Here is a 21,915-nt window from a genome sequence, read left to right on the forward strand (position 1 = left end):
TTCAGTCAGACCAAGGGTCTAGTTTTATTGCTGGGCTGTTTGAGGAGGTTCATGGATAGCTGTGGCATACAGCACTTAAATCAAATGCGTATCATCCTGAATCCCAGGAACTTTGGAAAGGTGGCATCGGACCTGAAGACCATGTTAAGAGCGTACTGTCAGGATTACCTGAATGATTGGGATAAAGGTATCCCATTCGTATTGCTTGCTGTTAGAGATGCCCCAAATGAATCCACTCCGTTTTAACTCCCTTTGAGTTAATATTTGGACATAAAGTGAGAGGGCCTTTGAATTAATTAAGCGAAATTGACAGGACCAAAGTCGGAGATCTCACACTTGGATCATGTATCTGAGGTGAGGAGGGATATTAATTCGGGTAGGTGAGTTAGCTAAACAGCAAATGAAGGGACTGCAGAGAATGAAGCATGTGGCTGATAAAAACAAACTCTAAAATTCCAATGTTTTCCATTGGAATGATATATTAGTATTGTTTCAGAGATCCCTTCAAAGCCAGGTTTAGTGGTTCCCTACCAATCCGAGAAAATCTTAAGTCCGGTAAACTATCTGGTAAAGATGTCAGAGAGGGAAAAGTAGTATTGGGTATATCATGTAAATATGTTGATACTTGATTATAATAGAGAGAGAGAACTGGAGAAACAGGTGTTAGTTCCTGGCCCACAGAGGAGAAATCAAATCCAGATGTGATGGAGTTTGTTGCACACTCAAAATACATTAAACAATGAGGAAGTCTTTGAGAAGTGGGATAGGTTAGTGAACGATCTTTCTCAGGAGCAAAGAACCCAGTTGAAAGGCTTGTTGCAGCAGTATGAGGACATATGCAGAAATAAGATGGGGAGGACTAATGCTATTGTGCATGAGGTAGAAGTAGGGAATGCTGTTCTGATAAAGCAACATCCCTACAGGCTTAATCCTTTCAAAGCCACACAGGCCCAGATGGAGGTGGATGAGATTCTCAATGAAGATATCATTGAAGCGAGTCAGAGTGAATGAAGTTCACTGATCGGATTAGTTCCCAAACCTGAAGGACTCAATAATTTTGTGTGGATTATCGGAAGGTCAATGCCGTAAACAAAATCAGACTCATACCTAATACCAGTTGAAGGACTGTACAGAGAAGTTGGACAAGCCAGGGACATCACAACATTGGACTTACTGCGTGGTTATTGGCAGGTACCTTTACCAGAGAAGGAAAGTTGACAGACCAGGCCAGACAACACAAAACATTCTTAAGCAGGCAGCCCAAGTTATAACTTTGCCCCAGTTTCTATCCCTCATGGACTGAAATTGATTCTGGAAGCCAAACTGAGTTTTATGGATGAGCTCATAATCATCAGCCCCTTCAGCTGCTAACCTTTGTTTTTTTAACTCTCAGCTCTTCCACATGGTTCCTCACTAAGTTTACCCTCAGCCTTTATCTCCAGCCTTTTCAGCTGACTGTCCTTTTTTAAGTGTCAATTCTTGAATTTCAAACGCTCTCTCTGTTTCCCTCTCTTCTGTTTTTTAAAAGTATCAACCTGTTTCATTTCTGCTGCCCTTTCCTTATTTCTCGCCTCTAACTCAAGCTGCTTCATTTCCACTTGAATTCTTGTCATCTCTATAGATTCTGGTGGTTTCTCCAGCAACGTTTAAATGCTGAGCTACTGCTGTAAGTATTTCCTTTCCCTCACAGAACCAGGCAGGTCCAGTTCCGTTCGGGTTCTCTGCTAATTTCTGCAATTGATCTTATTCACTTTTTGGAAGTTTTGCAAAGTCACCACATCCACACCCAGAAAACCTCTGGCAACTGAAAGAACCATTCCTATCCAACTAACCAACACCTGAAATAAAGACATTAGCACCTACAACTCGCTATTTAAAACCATGCAAAGGGTGCCCAATCTGTTATGGACTAGGCCAGACCACTCAAAACATTTTTAAGCAGGCAGCCCAGGTCATTTGTTTTCGGTAAGTGTACAGTGAAAATTACCCGGAGTAAGTTGGCTCAGTTAACTACCAGGTTAAAAACAGACAAAAGTTCATTCACAAAACTGCACAATGAAACACAAAAACAACAGATAAAGAACCCTACAGAACTCAGTCTATCTAAACTAGACTTAATTATGCTGTTCCGAATATATACAACAATCCCAATCAGCCAACTCCTTAAAGCCAGTATAAATGGAGAACATGCTTCTAGGTTGAGTTGAAGTTGAAGGGCAGAGAGAGAGAGAGAGAGAGGAGAGAGAGAGAGAGAGAGAAGAGAGTTTCTACACAGCTCATTGTTGAGCCCCTCACCAGTTCAAGACTGAACTAAACTGCTCAGCGAGAGAGCTGACTGCTTCCCTTTCATTATACATCTCACTTCTAAAACATGACCACTTTGGCCTGAAGTCTCATCTGTTTACATATAAACAAAAAGCCTCTCAAAATCCTTTTCATCTCTGTACAAAACCAGACTGATCAGAGCCTGCCCTGGTTTATTACCCCTCTGAAAAAAAAATCAGGGGCAGAGTATACTTGAACCAAGGAACAGCTGTTAGAAAATAAAGGGACTAGCTTTGTGACAAAAGTGAGAGACGTTTCTGCATTTGTAACCCCAAATAAAAGTGATGCCTTTTGGAATGAAGAACACGCCATCCACATTCCAAAGACTTAGGAAAAGAGTTGAGACTGCATTGTGCAGTCTATCTGGATGATGTAGTGACCTTCAATGAGTCATGGAAGATCACATGGTACAGTTGGCAGAGCTCTTTGAATGATCAAGAGAAGCAAAACTGTTAATAAACTTAAAAAACCGCATTCGCGAAGGCATAAGTGATGTTCTTGGGACACAACATCGGTCATGGAAGGTTAACGGCAAGGAATGTCAAGATGAAGATCATCGAGAAATTTCCATGACCAACTACAAAGAAAGAGGTGTTTTGATTTTTGGCACTAAGTGGATTCTTCCTGAATTTTGTTTCAAACTTCAGCGCAGTGTGGTGGTGCCACTAACAGATTTACTGAAGAAGAACACAAAGTTTCGGTGGACAGAGCAATGCCAGGAGGCCTTTGAGAATTTAAAAGCAGTTTCAGCTACACCAAATATTTTGAAAACCTTCATAGTAGCATTCAATGCCAGCGATATCGGAGTTGGAGCTGTACAGCTCCAGAAAGATGATGATGATTGAATGAACAATTGGCAACTTTTCAAAGAAACTCAACACCCACCAGAGAAAATACTCTACCATTGGAAAAGAATGATTGGGTTGGTACTGGCCTTACAACATGTTAATGTTTATATGATGAACAATGTGTCAGAGACAGTTATGTACATGGACCACAATCCTCACATTCTTGGAAAGACGTAAAGATAAGAATTTGAGATTATTTCATTTGAGTCTTGTGTTTTTATGTAATTCATTGTAATGGGATTAAGAAATAGGAAATAAAAATGAAGCCATCTTTTCATTACAGTGGTTCATTTTTTCCTTTGGGGGTGTTTTATGTGTTGAAGGCATGAACTGTACCTTTAAGAGCGAGTGAGTGCTGTTCCACACTGAGGGCTTGGAAGCACCTGTCATATGACCAACTAGTAGTCTCAGAGTGTACTGGAAAATTGAATAAATATGTAACATTTAACTCTGAAATGCATACCTGAGTTGGTTGCTGTTTTGACAATAAATCGAATTTAACCAATCATTTTGAATTATGCCTCAGGATACTAAAACCCAATCAAGTTTGAATTGATTGTTTTGCCAACATTGAACCAATGAAATGATCTGATGTGGACATATAAAAAAAGGGAGGCATTTTGAAAATCATTGTCACGCTATTATTCTCATAGATAACTGAGATTGACTCACAGAGATGTATAGCATGAAAAAAGACCCTTCAGTCTAATATACCCATGCCAATCTGATACTCTAAATTAATCTAGTCCCATTTGCCAGAACTTGGTCTAAACCCTTCCTGTTCAAATACCCATCCAGATTCCATTTAAATGCTATAACTGTACCAGCTTCCATCACTTCCTCTGACAGCTTATTCCATACCTGCACCCTTTGCGTGAACAAGTTGCCCCTTAGGTCCTTTTTAAATCTTTCCCTTAACCTATACACTGTTCTGGACTCCCCACCCTCCTAATTCCAGGGAAAAGACCTTGTCTATCCACCCTATCCATGCACCTCATAATTTTATAAACCTCAAAATAAGAAAGATCATCGTCTTCAACACTCCAGGGAAAACAGCCCCAGCCTATTCAGCCTCTCCGTGTAGCTCAAACCTTCCAACCCTGACAACATCCTTGTAAATCTTTTCTGAACCCTTTCAAATTTCACAACATCATTCTTATAGAACGGAAACCAGAAGTGCACACAATATTCCAAAAGTGGCTAAACCAATGTCCTGCACAGCCACAACATGATCTCCCAACTGCGATATTCAATGCTCTGGCCAATAAAGGTACGTGTGCCAAATGCCTTCTTCACTCCCCTTTCTATCTGAGAATGCTTACAAATTTGCTTCTCAACTTCCCATTGATTGTTGTGGGGTATCTATGTACAATCCCAATGAGGTGATCACCAATTTCTTATTTCGCAGTTTCACCCATCCAGCTTCCCTGCACATACTCCCAGAATATCTTCCCGAATTACAACTGTAATCTTATCCCTGAATCAAAAAGACCAATGCCCCTTCTCTCTTGGCTCCCTTTCTTTTCTTCCTCTCGCATCAATACCCTGGAGCATTCACTGCAAGTCCTGTCCATCCCTGAGCCACGTCTCTGTAAAAGCTGTGATATCCCAGTCCCATGTTCCCAACCATGTCCTGAGTTCATCTGCCTTACCTGTCAGGCCTTTCGCATTGAAATAGATGCAGGTTAATTTATTAGCCCAAACCTCATTCTCTGCTTTGTTCCTGCCTGCCCTGACTTTTTCACTTGCTCCATTCCCCAACTGCAACAGTCTCAGTCTGATCTCTTTTCTCATCTATCCTTTGAGGTCCTGACTGGTCCTCCTGACTAACTTAAGTCCTCCCGAGTTGCTCCAGAAAATCATACCATTGGTTTGTTCGTCTCCTTCCAATTCAGGGACAGCCCACCCTGCTTAAACAGAACACCCCGACCCCAGAAGAGATTCCAATGATCCAAAAATGTGAATCCTTCTTCCAGACAACAGCTCCTCAGCCATGCTTTTATCTGCTCTATCCTCCTATTCCTCCTCTCACTAGCACATGACACTGTGAGGAATCTTGATATTACTACCCTAAAGGTCCTACTTTTATCATCCTGCAAAATTTATACATTGTCTCCTCAGAGTCTCATCCTTTTCACTTCCGATGTTATTGGTTCGAATGTGCACAACAACCTCCTGCTGGTCCCTCTCCCCTTTGAGAGTTCTCTTAGCCCACTCTGACACATTCTTGACCCTGGCACCAGGAGGCAACGTATCGTTCTGATGTCTCGTTATCGATCACAGAAATGCATGTCTGTGTCTCTGACTAGAGAGTCGCTTCAAGGCTCACAATACTTCTGACGTGTCTTCCCTTGGCGCAGACACAAAGCCAGTTTATTGTGGTTTCCAGCCGTCATCAGTCAAGGGAGCGGACATGTTGCTGTGCAGCACCGCACTACATCGATCTTACACCCGCACCATGTGACAACAGCGTCCAGTTTGTGTGAATGGTGTCATTCAAAGTGGAATAAAATGAATGGAATGATATCAGTATCATTGACAGTCATACATCACACCCCATGGGACACACAGAGACACATCCTTGACAAGTCTTCTGTATCTAGATTGTTTCTCTCTTTGGAAAGTTAAGAGACCCCACCTACCTTGCTAGACTCGCTCGTTCTCTCTAAATATAAATTAACCGAGTCTTTAATGAAGGACAGTAGACCATGTCCTTCACAGATTCCAGCTTTGTCCTTCCTCTGTTTACTTATGTTTCTTTTTCGAACCAAAACCGACCAGTTTCTGTTTAAAGAATAGCTTCTTGCTTAATAATTATCTCCATAGCAACCCCAGGACTGTCTTGCTTCTGGAAGCCTCTTAGCTGGGTCAAAGGTTTAAACATTCTTTATCAGCTCACACAGGCATCATGGAACTAACTCAAAACTAACAACCTCTAATCTACCTTAAACTGAATCAAATCCACACATTTTTTTTACCGTAATACAGACCACAGTAGAATCAGCTATAACAATGCGTGACTTTATGAATATGTAAATATATGTTTTTGGGTTTTGGGAGGGAGCAGGAGTGCCCGGTGGAGGCCCCCACAGACACTGGGAGAACATACAGACTGTCACCCAAGGCTGGAGTTGGGCCTGGGTCCCTGGTGCTGTGGGGCAGCAGTGCTATGCAGTGTGCCACCGCGCCATCCCAAGGTGAAGCATTAGAGCTGGGAGAGAAATCAGAGAGCACGTTTCACACAAATGACAGCAGAAAAGGTTGATGAATCTTTGAAGGCCTGAGTGATAAATATTTATTGGGTAATTATGATGAGAGATAAATGGAGTTGAGGAATAGGTCAGCCATGATCTAATTAAATGTTGGCAAAAGCTTGCCTCCTGCTTTCCTATGAGTAGTGCTGTGTCACTAACTGCAGCCCAACAATGTCTCTTTCCCTGAACTCTAGTACCATGGCCCCTTTCACCTTCCCATTGCTTTCAGACAGGACCCTTCCTCAGGATCTGTTGTGCCTTTTCCAGCTCCAAGCTTCATCAACTCTGATTTCTCCAGCATCTGCAGTTCCCATTGTCTCCTTATTATTGAAGTGACTGATGCTGGAAATAAAGGAGAAGAGTGATGTGTATACGCCCTGCACTACCTTTCTGTTACTCAGTGTGTGTCTTGATGATGTGAACCTCCTGATCAACCGGAATATGAGATCAACCGGTTCCCTCCTGGTCCCATCGGTGCTGGATAATAAAATGTTTACTGTCCTGGTCTGGAATATACACACAAAGGAACCTTTAGAAAGTTCAGCAGGAAGTCAGAGTTGAAGTGGATACCAAGCAGGTTAATCAGTCTGGATCCAGGGAAAAGGGATTTCAATTGTGTGAAGAAACCAAAGAATTTGGGATTGTTCCCTTTATTCAAAATTGTGAGACATTTTGATAGATTTGAGAGAGACAAAATCCTTTGAGAAGTGAGTCAGTAACCAGAGGTTAGATAAAATCTCTTTACTCATTCCATTCTTAATTTCTCTCCTGTACTTTCTGTGTTCTGCTTGGATCGGGACTGAATGATGAAGCTGTCAGTGTGGAACTGCCCTGCACAGTTGCTGATATTTGCCCCAGGAATGGCAGACAGGGGGAAATCGGTACCCCACACTGCGGGCAGGCTCCTGCTGGATGGGGGGCTGCTAACACCGGACTTTCTCCAGCTCCAGGGGCAGGAGAGGAGACCCCAACACCAGACCATGCCAGCCCTGTCTGAGGTTCCCACCCGGGTCAGTGCAGTCTCAGCCGCCTGGAGGAATGCCCAGCGCTGTCCGAAGAAGGTCAATGTCCTTCTCCACTCTGCCAGGTTACGTTGCACCATCTTCTCCCCAACACCTTACACTCACTCTGTTTCTGCTCCTGTACCCACCACCCAGTAAGGCTCATCCTTTCTCACTCTCACTATTGTCTGCAATATCTCCCCCACTGCCTGTTATCCAGCCCAACCCCCAACACCACTAACCCTGCATGCCCTCTGCACTGCCTACTCACTCAGTCAGGGCACCATGCCACACACACCAACAGCAACAGCTGTGCCATCTCCCTAAATCCCGGCCTTACTCTCATTCCAGGAGGAGAACAGCCCAAACAGGACAGAAAGACTCAAGGTGGGAGGCAGGCTGCCTGCCATTCGATAGCTCTCCCATGATAAGGAGAGGATCCTGACTCTGACTGCCCCGAGCAGGCCCTAGACTGGTACTGGAGGCTGTCCCTGACTGACTGCACAGGAAACCCCTGAGAGAAAGCTCTCTGCCTTGACTTGACTTGGGCCTGCTGACAACTCTGACAAGCTTCCTGGCTTTGTGTCTGTGCTCAATAACAAGGTCAGACAGCAGTGTATGAGCTTGGCTGAGAGGGAAAATGAGCAGATAATGTGAGCCAAAGCAATGGAAGGAGGGATGCTTGTACATCCAGGTCAGCTCCGAGTGAGTATGTGCTCTGAGAGTAAGTGGAGAGCCTGGAGATGCAGCCTGGTCCAGTCCATGAGCTGGGTGTGTGGCCCTAAATGTACAGGGTCCTTGCTGCAGTGTTACAATGAGAGATGTCAGTGCACACCAAGGGGCAGCATTGAAGGGCAGAAGGTTTCTGTAAGTGGGCTCGATATATGACATGGGAGTTTTTGAGGCTGGCACGTGTTGGATGCCAATGTCTGTGAAGGTGAGGAGCATGTGACAGATGCCCATGGACTGTGCCGTGAGATGTTGGTGTCCGGTCTCCAACATGAAGGTCTTTCAGACCAGGCTATGAGCTGCATCCATGAGTTTTGGTTTCCTTGTTGCGTTTTCTCAGAAACTGAGCTTGTTTGTTGAGTTTGGGAAGATGTGAGGCTGAATATTAATGAGCAGAGTTGGGCTGCTAAGAAGGTGGTGTTTAGCCGTCACTAATGTCCATCAATCCCCATCTCCCTGCTGCCCAGTGAGAGTTTCCACACAGCACTTATCAAAAACATGAAAGATGGAGCAAGACCATAATGATGTTCAAACGGGCCTCGCTGCACTGGTCACCTGATTCTGTCACATGACTTACCATTGCCCACGTCACAAAGACCCCAATAAGATTCTGCTCACAGTTTATTCCCACAACGATCTGCAATGTACATACATTGAAAAACACTCACACCCTCATGGGCACACACACACACACACATACACACACACACACACACACACACACACACAAAGCGACAAACACAGATGCACGCACAGAGACTCAGACACATCGACAAAGACAGACACAATGCAGACCAATTCTCGAGAGGAAGCATGCCTTTATATAACTAACAGAAACACAAGAAGTAAATCACATTTTACAATTTAACTCTTTAAGTTGCAAGTACATTTAATTGATTGCATACACTCTTGTGGTTTATTTATTTAAAAGAAATGAGAACTGTTTGGGTTTCTAAAAGATTCATGATGCTGTTTTGATGGAGATGTACTTTAATTAACAAGAGGGAGAAAGCTCCTTGACCTCATCCGAATGAATCTCTCAGCTGCAGATGTCTCTGTCCATGACATGACGGGGAAGAGTGACTCCCACACAGTCCTTGTGGAGGCGAGATCCTGCCTTCACATTCAGAATACTCTCCATTGTGTCGTGTGGCACTATCACTGGGATAAATTGGACTGATCTAACAACTCAAGACTTGGTTTCCATGAGGCGCTGTGGGCTATCAACACAATCTGTTTTCCCTCGAGTGGGAGATTTCAAGAGTGGAGGGAATATTTTTAACGTAAAAGGAGAAACGTATTAACAAGACATGGGGACAACTTTTTTTACACAGAGTGGATAGTGTGTGGTATGAACTCCCAGAGCAAGTGATGGATGTGGGATCATTTACAATATCTAGAAGACATAAGAACAAGTTTATGAAAAAGAAATGTTTAGAGGGATATGGGTGAAGCACAGGAAGTTGGGACTAGTTGAGTTTGGGATTCCATTCGGCATGGATTGGTTGGACTGTAGAGTCTGTTTCTGCGCTCCATGACTCCTTGACTCCATGACTGACTGTTTGACTTTACTCCAACACAATCTACAACCTCATGGCCCTGTATATTCTCCACTCATCCATTACCATCAAGCCAAGGCACCAATCCTGGTGTAACGGAAAGAGAGCATGCCGGAGCAACACCAGGTATACGTAAAAATGAGATGACAGCCTGGTAAGGCTACCAAACAGGATTGTTTACATGTCACACAGCATCAGAGCCAGTGATAGACAGAGCAAAGCAATCCCCAAACCAATGGATCAGACCTATGTTCCATATTCCAGTCATGAATGTTGGTGGTCAATTGAACAACTCACTGGAGGAAGAATCTCCACAAATATCCCCATCTTCAATGACAGAAGAGGCCCACACGTCTGTGTAATGATAAGTCTGAAGCATTCACATCAATATTCAGACAGAAATGTCGAGTGGATGATCCAATTTGGGTACCTTCAGTACTCCTCAGCATTACAGATACTGGTCTTCAGTGAATCCAATGCACTCCATGTGATCTCAAGGAATGATTGGAAAAGCTGGATGTTGGATATGAGTCCCAACAATATTCTGGTCATAGTACTGAAGACTTGTGCTCCAGAACTTCCCGCTCCCGCAGTCAATCTGTTCCTGTACATTTACAACATTCGGAATTCTGCAGCAAACAATTGACTCCCAAAGTCTGTCCCACCATCTGTGAATAACAAGTCAGGAATGCTATGGAATATTCCCCATTTGCCTGGATGGGTGATGTTCCTGTAACCCTAAAGAAATGTGTCATCATTCAGGATAAGGCAGCCCGCTCGATTGGCACCACATCCACAAGCATTTACTCCCTCCACCAACGGTGCTCAGGAGCAGCAGTGTGTACTGTCTACAAGATGCACTGCAGAAATTCAACAAAGATCCTCAGACAGCACCTTCCAAACATACAACCACTTCCATCAAGAAGGACAAGGGCAGTCAACGGATGGGATCGCAAACAGCTGAAAGTTCCTCACCATATCACACGCCACCCTGTCTTGGAAATATATTTTTCAAAATCCTGGAATTCCCTCCCTTAGGGCATTGTGGGTCAACCCTCAGCACATGGACAACAGCCGGGCAAGATGGCTGCTCTCCATCGAGGGCAATTAGGGACATGCAGTAAATGCTGGTCCCAGCCAGAGAGACACACATCCTGGGAGTGAATAAAGAAACCTGTACAATCCACATTGTACTTTAAAAATGAGTCATTGTTGTAATGTAGCAGTGAATCTGTACACAGAGAGACCTCACATTCAACAATAAGAGAAATGATCAAACAATCTGCTGTCAGTGATGTTGGTTAGAGGATAAATATTAACCAGAAGACGATGGATGACTTCACTGCTTGTCCTCAAAGGAGGGCTGTGGGAAATGTTACATCCAATGAGGAGCGTGGACTGGTGTTGTGTTACCAGCTCATCTGAAGTGGAATTCTGTCAGCCTCAGACATGTGCTTGATCACATGACCCTGTGATGTCGAGATGTGAATAGACCACAGAGGCAAGACTGTTACTGAGAGTTTGTTTCAACCTCTGAAGACAGAATTGTAATAGTCAGTAGATTGATGGGAATGCTTTGTAACTTTGTTTCCAGTCATTTTTTAAAACAATATTTGACATTGTGAAAAATTTCAAGAAATTGAAACTTTATTGCATTTTTCAAATTTTCCCTGAATTTAGACTGAGCCAATGCATAAATCAATGTGTTTGTACAGGAGCTCAACAGTTGAAACATATCTCCAGTATAGTTTGCAATAAATATGGGATTAGTATAATGATCTGGCTCATAAAATGTATCTGTAATTCTAGAAATGAGGAAAAATATAGTATATGGCATCCACAGCACGATGAAAGTACCAGAAATAGCGAGCAGTAAAATGATGGATTTCCTTCGGCTCTGCATCTCTGGATCGTCGCTGTTCTGGGTGTTGCGTTGACCTTGCAGTGCTCTGCGGGTTCAATTCACCATCACAATGTGTCGGACAGTCAGTAGATTAAGAAGTAAAATTAGAAAGAATGGCAATAGTGGGTTTGAAATTTTGTCAAGCCAGTCAAAACTGATCCATCCTGGCAAGTTAAAGTATTCTGGTTTGAAATGAGCGCCCCACTCCACATTGTTAATTATATAGATTGGCTCAAAAGCAAAACACAAAGGAATATTTTTGAGTGAGAACACAACACACACAGTCACTATCACCTCAGCTGCAGTTTCCTTCCTGCAATACTTTGCTCTCAACCTCTGGCAACAAATGAGGACAAAACGATCGACAGTGAAAGCAACGGTGAGCCAAACAAAACAGTCAACAGCTGTGTAGTTGATCACCTCATCGCTTCAGAGAACACCTCTGGGCCGCCCGGACCAACCAACCCAACCACCCCGTGGCTCAACACTTTAACTCTCACTCCCACTCCACCGAGGACATGCAGGTCCTTGGACTCCTCCACCGGCAGAACATAACAACACGACGGCTGGAGGAGGAGCGCCTCATCTTCCGCCTGGGAACCCTCCAACCACAAGGTATGAACTCAGATTTCTCCAGTTTCCTCATTTCCCCTCCCCCCACCTTGTCTCAGTCGGTTCCCTCAACTCAGCACCGCCCTCCTAACCTGCAATCTCCTTACTGACCTCTCCGCCCCCACCCCACTCCGGCCTATCACCCTCACCTTGACCTCCTTCCGCCTATCCCACCTCCATCGCCCCTCCCCCAAGTCCCTCCTCCCTACCTGTTATCTTAGCCTGCTTGGCTACTCTCTCTCATTCCTGATGAAGGGCTTATGCTCGAAACGTCGAATTCCCTATTCCTGAGATGCTGCCTGGCCTGCTGTGCTTTAACCAGCAACACATTTTCAGCTGTGATCTCCAGCATCTGCAAACCTCATTTTTTACACCTCATTGATGGTACTTATTGAGGTGAAGTGTAGAAGTGAAAATGGGAAATAGTAGGATAGCAGGCATGTAGTAGATTATCACATTGAAAATAATGACCAGGAGATCAACTGTCGTCATACCCATTAAGTGATCCCTTTAGATAGACCACAGCCTCCACGAATTAGAAGGACAATTGTCAGGAAGTTCGCTATGAAGAAAAGAGCAGAATCCCCAGATTAATGACACAAAATTACTTGGAAATTATGATACAAAACCAGGCCATTTTGTCCAATAGGTCTACGTTGAGGTTCACACTGCATATGTGTTTACTCCCACTGACTTTATCTTACAATATTGAGATATTATTCCTTTCAGCCTCACGTAGTTACTGAGATTTCCAATCAGGCAAACTCACAAAATGTGCAGAAGTACTGCACAGATCAGAAGGAAGCAAAATCTTTCTCAAACCAGAATCCCTTTACAGAGATGTGCAAGGCTATAATTAAACAGAAGGGTGGATCGGGAGGGAGTGACTGTCTCATTTGAACATTGACTAATTTACATACAATTTTCTGAAGCTAATTGGGAGGTCAATTGACCACAATTGTGTGGGATACATTTTATTACAAGGTCTCACAGGCGGGGTGTTTTCCAGTCAGGGGCACCGAGACAGATAAAAGTCCATCCATATCTTTGTAAGTGGAGATGTCCTCAGTGATGTTTCCCATGAAGTGGTAGATTGAGCTCCATTTGGTTTCAAGGATTTTGTGTTGTTCAGTTAGGACATTAAGAAACGTACCAGAGGAAAGAGGGGGGCTTAAAGCCTCAAAGCCTGAGACTCAAAGAGGAGACCAGATGCAGTTGTTCCCATGGGGATTGTAAATGTGGGAGGAGGTCAAGACAAGAAGGTTCAAGAGGGCAGATAGCCAGGGGTAGGTGGGCTCTGTATATCAGGGACATAATGGATTTAGTCCTGTGTAAGGAAACCATTGAGAATAGCAGCAGCCTGAAAGGTGAATGTATGATCATTGCATTTAGTCTATAAACAGTCTATAAACTATCTACAGCAATTGGAGATCCAGTTCCTGCACAGAGTGTGCCTTTCCAGGGAGTCAGTGATATTCCTTTGTGACAAATCAGTTTCAATTGTGCCTTTGGGTGTTCAGTGTCTGTAGCTTCAAAGATCACCGCAGGCTTTGAGCTCTCGTACCTCCAGCTCGTTGTGAGCATTAAACAGAGACCTTTACAGTGGGCTGTTAGCTCCTGAAAACGAGTACATTTGTAAGGGTTTGATGTGCTCACACCGACATCACTTTCACCACAGATGAGGTTCACCAGGCAGGAAGATGCCACAGGATTCAGGACTCTTGCTGAATTCTCAAAACTGGAAGGTGTCATCGATTACAAGCATGTTGCTGTTGAGGTTTCAGTGAGACAACCAGGGACATTTGTAAATATTAAAGGGGTTCACTCGCTCAGTGTCCAATTAGTCAGCAATTATCAACAAAGGCTTCTCCAGGTGTGTGTGTGTATTCCAGGGAGGGGTCATGACTCATACAACCTTCAACACCCCTTGGTTCCATCATGGGTAATCTACCACAGCCTTTGGAGAGACAGATTCTAAGAGGGAAGGACTGTCTCTTGAAGAGATGGCTCATGAGACTATAAGATCATGAGACATAGGAGTGGAAGCAAGGCTATTTGGCCCATCGAGTCCACTCCACCATTTAATCATGGTTGATGGGTGTTTCCATTCCACTTCCCTGCACTCTCCCCACATCCCCTAATTTCTTGATCAAGAATTTATCAATCTCTGCCGTGAAGACACTCAACGCCCCGGCCCCCACCGCACTCCGTCACGATAAATTTCACAGGTCACCACTCTCTGGCTGAAGAAATATCTCCTCAGTTCCGTTCTAAATTGACCCCCTCTAATTTTAAGGATATGCCCATGGGTCCGAAATTCCCCACCTAATGGAAACAACTTCCCAGCACCCACCCTTTCTAAGCCATGCATTGTCCTGTAAGTTGCTATTAGAATTCCCCTCAACCTTCTAAACACTAATGAATACAATCACAAGAGCGTCAGCTGATCATTGTATTTTAGGCCTACCATTCCAGGGATCATCCATGTGAATCTGCGCTGGACACGCTCCAGTGCCAGTATGTGCTCCCTGAGGTGTGGGTCCCAAAATTGAAAACAGTATTCTAGATGGGGCCTAACTAAAGCATTATAAAATCTCAGTAACACATCACTGCTTTTACGTTCCAACCCTCAAGATAAATGGCAAAATTACATTTGCTTTTTTAATCATGGACTCAACCTGCAAGTCAACCTTTAGAGAATCCTGGACTAGCACTCCCAGATCCCTTTGTTCTTTGGCGTTATTAACTTTTTCACCGTTTAAAAACTAGTCCATGCCTGTATTCTTTTTCCCATAATTGCAAGACCTCGCTTTTGCGCACGTTGAATCTCATCATTTATTTTCTGGACCACTCTCCTAAACTGTCAAAATGACCCAAGTTGAGACACAGGAGATCAGATGTTGAGTGACATTGCAGTAACATTTACACAAGCACCAAGTCGATCTGTCAAAGGGATTAACATCCTGCTCAACACAGCACAATGTCACTTCAAGCTACGACCATTGACAGGACTATTGAGTTTCTGGCAAAGGTAAGGTGGGTACTGAAAAGGATGCTGGGACACACACCATCAACAAACCCTGGTTAGTAAACCCTCAAGTCAACATCCATCCATAAGACCAGCCAAATGAATGAAAACAGTAACTACACATCCATCCTCATGTGCATGTATTTAATGAAGGTTATCAGCAATACCATTTCTGTAAAGACATCATAAATTATTCCCCATGTTCTCCGATATGGACTCAGTGTGATTTCTTACATTGTTCCTGCCTGCTGCACTGTAGCCTTCCCCATGTGCTGCCAGTGGTCCTGGAGGCAGGCGGCTGACTCTAATATCCCTTTGTCTGGAATGGCCTTGAGGGTGGTCCTCTGTTTGGTGGAGTCTGTCTGACCCTGACATGGTGAGGCTCTTCCTGCACAGTGTCAGGAATCTCCTTCATCACCCTGGCTCTCTGAAGCACTGGTGTCAGTGGCAGAGGGTAGAGGAGTAACTGTCTCCAACAGGAGTGCCCTGACAGGTACTTGCTGATGGTGACTGTTCCTCCCCATGTCCCACTCTGAGGTTCACGTGGCCCTCCATACTTTCCAGGCAGAGGGACAATGACCTGATGATGATGATGATGTCAGATATCTCCATCTCCTTCTCCTTTGCATAGAGTTCAGTGATAACGCAATGGATCACTTTAACAACTCTAACAATCATCCTAAAGCTAACTCTAATCTTAACACGAGACCTAAACCAAACCCTAATCTTAAAATAATCGTCTACACAAACCCTAACCCAGAACCTAAGGCCTCATTCTAAACACAGCACTAACGCCAACCCCAATCCCAACCCTAACCCTAACCTTATGAAGGGCTTATGCCTGAAATGTCAATTCTCCTGCTCCTCAGATGCTGCCTGACTGGCTGTGCTTTTCCAGTACCACACAGTTTGACTCTGATCCCCAGCATCTGCAGTTCTCACATTCTCCTCATCCTTACCTTCAAGTTAATTGTTCCCAAAATCTGAACTCAAACTTGAACTGTAAATCTAACCCTGAAGACGAATCGTAACCCGAACGCGAAAACTAATTCTGATCTCAAAAACACTCCTCATGCAAACACCTCTAATTCTAACCCACACATGAATCTAACCCAAATTATCACCACAACCTTAACCATAACTCGAAACACTAAACATAAGCTAATCCTAACCCTAACCATGACCTAATCCCAAGATCTAACCATAACAACAATTGAACTCCCAACCTAACTCTATTGCAAATCAGCATGTATATTCCACAGCACCTGATTGATCAGCCTCCACCAGAGATTGGGATGTGCTTGTGACCACCCCGCACCCCGTACCCCTCAGCAGATGTGCACAAACCCATCAAGATGTGATGCTTCATCAGATAAAAGCCCTAATTCCGCTGTGTAGCTCCCTGTTCCCCCTCAGTGGGCAATGCTGCTCACTGAGGACCGGTTACAGGGACCAACTGTTAATATGAAATAAAAGAACAACAGATTAATGATCTTCATCCTCATCTGTGATCATTTAAGAGGATACAGGCCTTCTCTAGGAAATCAGCTGAACAGAGTCTGAAAAGCCGACATTTCAGAGGAGATGCCATCATTCTCCCTCTGCTAATGGTGATAACATCTCCCTTCTTCTGCCCTTCCTTCCTGGAGTAAGCTTCGTCCCTCTGAACCTTACCTCATGCACAACCTCCTGTCTCCTCCTGCCCCTCAGCCTTCAGCCTCCAGCCTCCCAGTGGTTCTCCAGGTGAGTGACCAACTACAACATCACCTCCTCCTCCATCAGAGTCAGTTTGGCCACACCTCCACTGATCCTCATTCTCTCACTCAGGCTTTTGCAGGACATCAACCACATAGAACAGATATGTCCATATGTACTGACCAACTCTGCTAACTCTACCCGATAACTGAGAGAATGAGGAGGGCTCATTCCTCGGATTTGGACCTGCCCTGGACGGGGTGGATGATATCTCCACCTTGGCAAAGGAGTTTATGAAAGATGATGCTGTCACAGGAGACACCAGGGTTAAAGTTCACGGTCTATCCTGCTCCCTCAACAATAAAGGTTCTGAACTCTCAATGCTGCCTCCCCACAGCTGAAGGATATTTACACAATTCCACTTCACCTCAGCTGCCTGCTCATGCCCACAGCCCTGTACAATGATGGAACTGTCTTGCTGTTCACGGCCTGACCCTTCGCACAGTGGACACCCGCCCTCACCGTGTGCTTCACTGAGGAGGGCCCTGGCACCATGTGACTTGAGTGGCCAACTCATGGTCCCACTGTGATGATCGTTCAGGTGTGTGAGCACGTGGACAGGGCGCTATCCCATCGACCTGCCTGATCCCACTGACCAACATCAAATCCAGGCTCATGTCCCAGCAACAGACCCAGACACATGGCAATAAAAACCCAGTCGGAGAGAGCTTTGGGATCCAGAAATCTGAAAGTACCTGTTCCTCCCAGACAAGGACCATTTAGCACACGTCAGGTCACAAATTCCTCATGTCCTCATGGAACTAAACTAAAATTCACAAATTACAGCATGAGCTGTTTCTTGTAGGAACACCTGAAACTGGATCCAGCATGAGGAGAGAAAGAGGGAGGGTTTATACACTGAGAGATATATCAGGGGAAAGAACAGAGTGAAAGTGGGATTGAAAAGATAACACAACCTGCTTCAACTTCTTACCAGGAACTCCGAAGATTGTGAGGAAATGGTAATAAGTGAAAGCTATCTGTTCAGTTGTTGATAATTCCATTTTCAGGGAGAGACAATATCAATTGTTGACAGATCTGAATCATCAGACATTAATACATTATATAAAGCAACTAAATCTCCCCTGTGATTTTGTGCAGTTGCAGAGATAGTGAAATTAGTTTGTGGTCTTTGAACAAACAGGTAGAGTTAATTTTAATAGATATTACACAATACAATCTTCACCTACACCGGAAGAATGAAGGAGAACAATTGGGCCAGGTCCATCTCAAGGGTCCTTGCTCGCTGTCTTAGTGCTCTCTACACGGATGCTCACACCATCCCTGCCTTGCCTTTCTCACTTTGCCCCGTCAACTAGATACTCATAGAAAGATACAGCTTGGAAACAAGACCCTTCAGCTAACTTGTCTATGACAACCAGACATCCCAAATTAATCTCATCCCATTTATCAACATTTCATCCTTATCCCTCTAAACTCTTTCTGTCAGTATCTAAATGCTTCTAAAAATGTTGTTATTGTACCAGCCTCCACCACTTCCTTTGGCATCTCCTTTCTTACACACACCACCCTCTGTGTGAAAATGTTGCCCTCTCAGTTCATTTTAAAGCTTAGCCCCTCACCTTACACCTACGGTCTCTGGATTCCCTTACGCTGGGGAAAAGACCTTTAGCTCATCACCCTACCCCTGTTCTTCATGATTTTATAAACTTCCATAAAGTCATCCCTCAGTCTCCAATGCTGCTGGAAATTAGCACCAACCTATTTAGCCTCTCCCTATAGCTCAAACCCTCTCATCCTGGCAACATACCTGTCAATATCTTTTGAACTTTTTCATGTCTCACATCAGCCTACTCATAGCAGGGAGACCAGAATTGAACGCAGTCTTCCAATGTCCTGTACAGCCACAACATGACCTCCTCTCAGTTCCTATACTAGATGCACTGACCAATAAAGCCAAGCTTACCTTCTTCACTCTCCTGCCGACCTGCGACTCCACTTTCAAGGAATTATGAACCAACATTCCCAAAATTCATTGCTCCGCAACAATCCCCAGGACCTTACCATCAAGTGTATACATCCTGACATCATTTGCCTTTCCACAATGCAATACCTCATAGTTAGCTAAATTAAACTCCATCTGCCGCTCCTCAACCCATTAGTCCACCTGACTGAGGTCCTGCTGTACTCTGAGGTAACCTCCTTGACTCTCCACCACACCAACAATGTTGGTGTCACATGCAAACGTACTAACCACACTTTCTGTATTCATATCCAAACCATTTATAGTAATGACAAAATGCAGTGGACCCAGCACTGATCCTAGTTTCACAACACAGGTCACAGGCTTCCAGGCTGAAAAGCAACCCTCCAAAATTCCCCTCGGTCTACTACCTTTCAGCGAGTGCTTATCTAAATGGCTAGTTGTACAGAGATGGCATGCGCCCTCAAAACTGAGGAATTTTGCAAGGAGGTTTCAGCGGGACTCGAGTATTTCACCTGTGAAGTGAGACTGGAAAGGTTTGAATTGGTTTCGGTCAAATTCACCGATGTCAACCCGGTGTTCTTCTCTGACCACTGCCTCCTGCTGTTCAGCAAGGGTACATAGAATCTGAACGTGAAACTGCTGATCCCAGAAATCATGGAGAAGTTCAAAAGAGGTTCCACAAGTTGGAGAAACGTGAATCGCCACATTGAGTCTCCCTCAGACTTCTGGGAAACAGCCAAGGGGATCATCAACATGATCTTCATTCTCGAAGGTCTTCTGAAGGTGAGAGAAAAACAGGGGAGAACTGTGAAAACTCCAGAAAAGTGTGCAGATCCTACACCAGGTGTAGATAATGGGGGTTGATGTCATGGAGGATCAACAGGAGGTGAACATTCAGCAAACCTCACTCGTTACCTTCGTAGCCTCCATGGTAATATCCTGATCCAGGGTCTACACAGTGGAGCAGGATGAGACGTGCTCATGTTAGTTCTTTGAGAAGTTGCACAGGGAGAGCTCTGTGCTCAGAGCCCGAAGGGAGAAGGTGGATCTGTAAGGCTATCTCAGACTAACATCCTGAGGATCAGCAAATCGTTTCACGCTGGACTGTGTGACAGGAAGCCCACAGACAGCGTAGCCTCCCGGTCATTCCTCCCTCTCATGATAGGTCTTAGATGACAGCAGTTGGGAGAGGCTGCACCAGCCTCTATCTCTGGATGTGCTGACCAAGGCCCTCGAGTCCTCAGGAAAGAGTATTACTCCAGGAAGTGACGGCTTACCAGCCGAGTTGTATTCAATTCTGTGAGACTTGATTGGCCAGGACATGCTGGAAATGCGCAACAGAATGCCTCCAACAGGTAATTTGTGTAAATCCATGAGTAAATGTATCATCCCCACATCTGCAATCAGAAGGTGGAGAGGGATGACTGACAACTAATTTAATTGCTGAATGGCAATTAAAATGTCCTGAATAAAGTCATCACCATCTGGGTCAGTTCTGCTTTGGGATCAGTGATTCACCCTGAGTAAAACTGATCTGTTGAGGCAGCCTCATAATACTCAGATATAGAATCACCTCTGTACAGGACAGGGGACTTGGAAACCTGCCTCATCAGCCTGCACCAGGAGGTCCTTGACACGATCTTTCACACATCTATGAGGGGTTTTCTCTCCAAAGTAGGCTTTGGAGAGCGATTCTACAAATGAACCATACTCCTCTACACCAACATCATGAGTGCGGCCTCAATCATTGGTTGGGAAACAGAAAGCCCACTCTCTCCTTTCCTGTTGTATTGTTGACCTGGAGGTGCCTGAATCACTCTGGGAAACAATTCAGGCATTTCTTCCTTTTAAGCAAATGTCAATCTACTGCGAACCTCTTTACAAACGTTCATCAATCCACCATTGCTCATTTATGCATCAATGGATTCAGGACCCGAGTTTCAGACTCTAGTTCTTTATTCTCCATCTTAACAAACAATTCAAGTGTTTTAAGATCACTCTTCCCCAATACAATAATATTGTAAATTCATGCTATTGCATTGTGTATGTTTGTTTTGGAGAAAGCAAATTAACTTGCTGCATGCTGACACCTGTTCTCTCGCATCAGTTCAAAGCTGTGAGATGTAACAGGTTAGTCCTTTTAAACTGCTATTTATTATTTATAATGATGCTTGCTCTATTTGAACATAACAAATAAAGGTAAGATATCGACAATGACCATGTAACGTAACGCATACATTATTGAGAATATCCCGAAAATGGGAAAGCAGCACTCCAGGAAGAACTCTGTCCTTGAATCTATGAGGCATGTGAGGGAAGGGTTTGATCCTGAAGGTTCAGATTCTGAAGCAGAACACCTTCATGGATCCAGAACGTGTTTTGGTGCTTTTCTCTTTCACTCAGATTTACAACTTCAATTGGCCTGATGCATCTCCCTGCTAACTGAGCTTTATCCCAAGTTCCCAACACTCTGACAAGATTGAACGAGTATTCCACAATGCCGGTAGTATGGTTCCCCAGAAGGGTAGCAATCCCCATCCAATAAAAGCAAAACCCACGTTTCCAATCTATTCAGTTTGCACCAGCCCCAGAAACCTCACCAATCATCGGTAAATCCAAAGCACTTCCTCCTGGAACTAATTCTTCTAGCCACATGTTCATCGGCCTAATGTGTACTCAGAGTAACAAGGGGATCAGCCTTTCAACTTCTTGCCTGATTTGCTGCATTTTACTGATTAATGCCAATCACTGTTGCTCCCTGCTATTGTGATTAGGTCAACCAGCTGGAACTGAAAGTGTGTGAGTTCCCTGATTGGAGCTCTGAATCTGATCCAATCAGGGAGCCCTGTCTGAATTAAAAGAATGAATGTCAGGAATATTGAGATGCTGAATACCTGACTCAGTAAGAGGCTACTGTTAAAGGAGATGCATTTGTAAATAAATGGGTGATTAA

This window comes from Hemiscyllium ocellatum, chromosome 10 (genome assembly GCF_020745735.1).
Source record: "Hemiscyllium ocellatum isolate sHemOce1 chromosome 10, sHemOce1.pat.X.cur, whole genome shotgun sequence".
Classification (NCBI taxonomy): Eukaryota; Metazoa; Chordata; class Chondrichthyes; order Orectolobiformes; family Hemiscylliidae; genus Hemiscyllium; species Hemiscyllium ocellatum.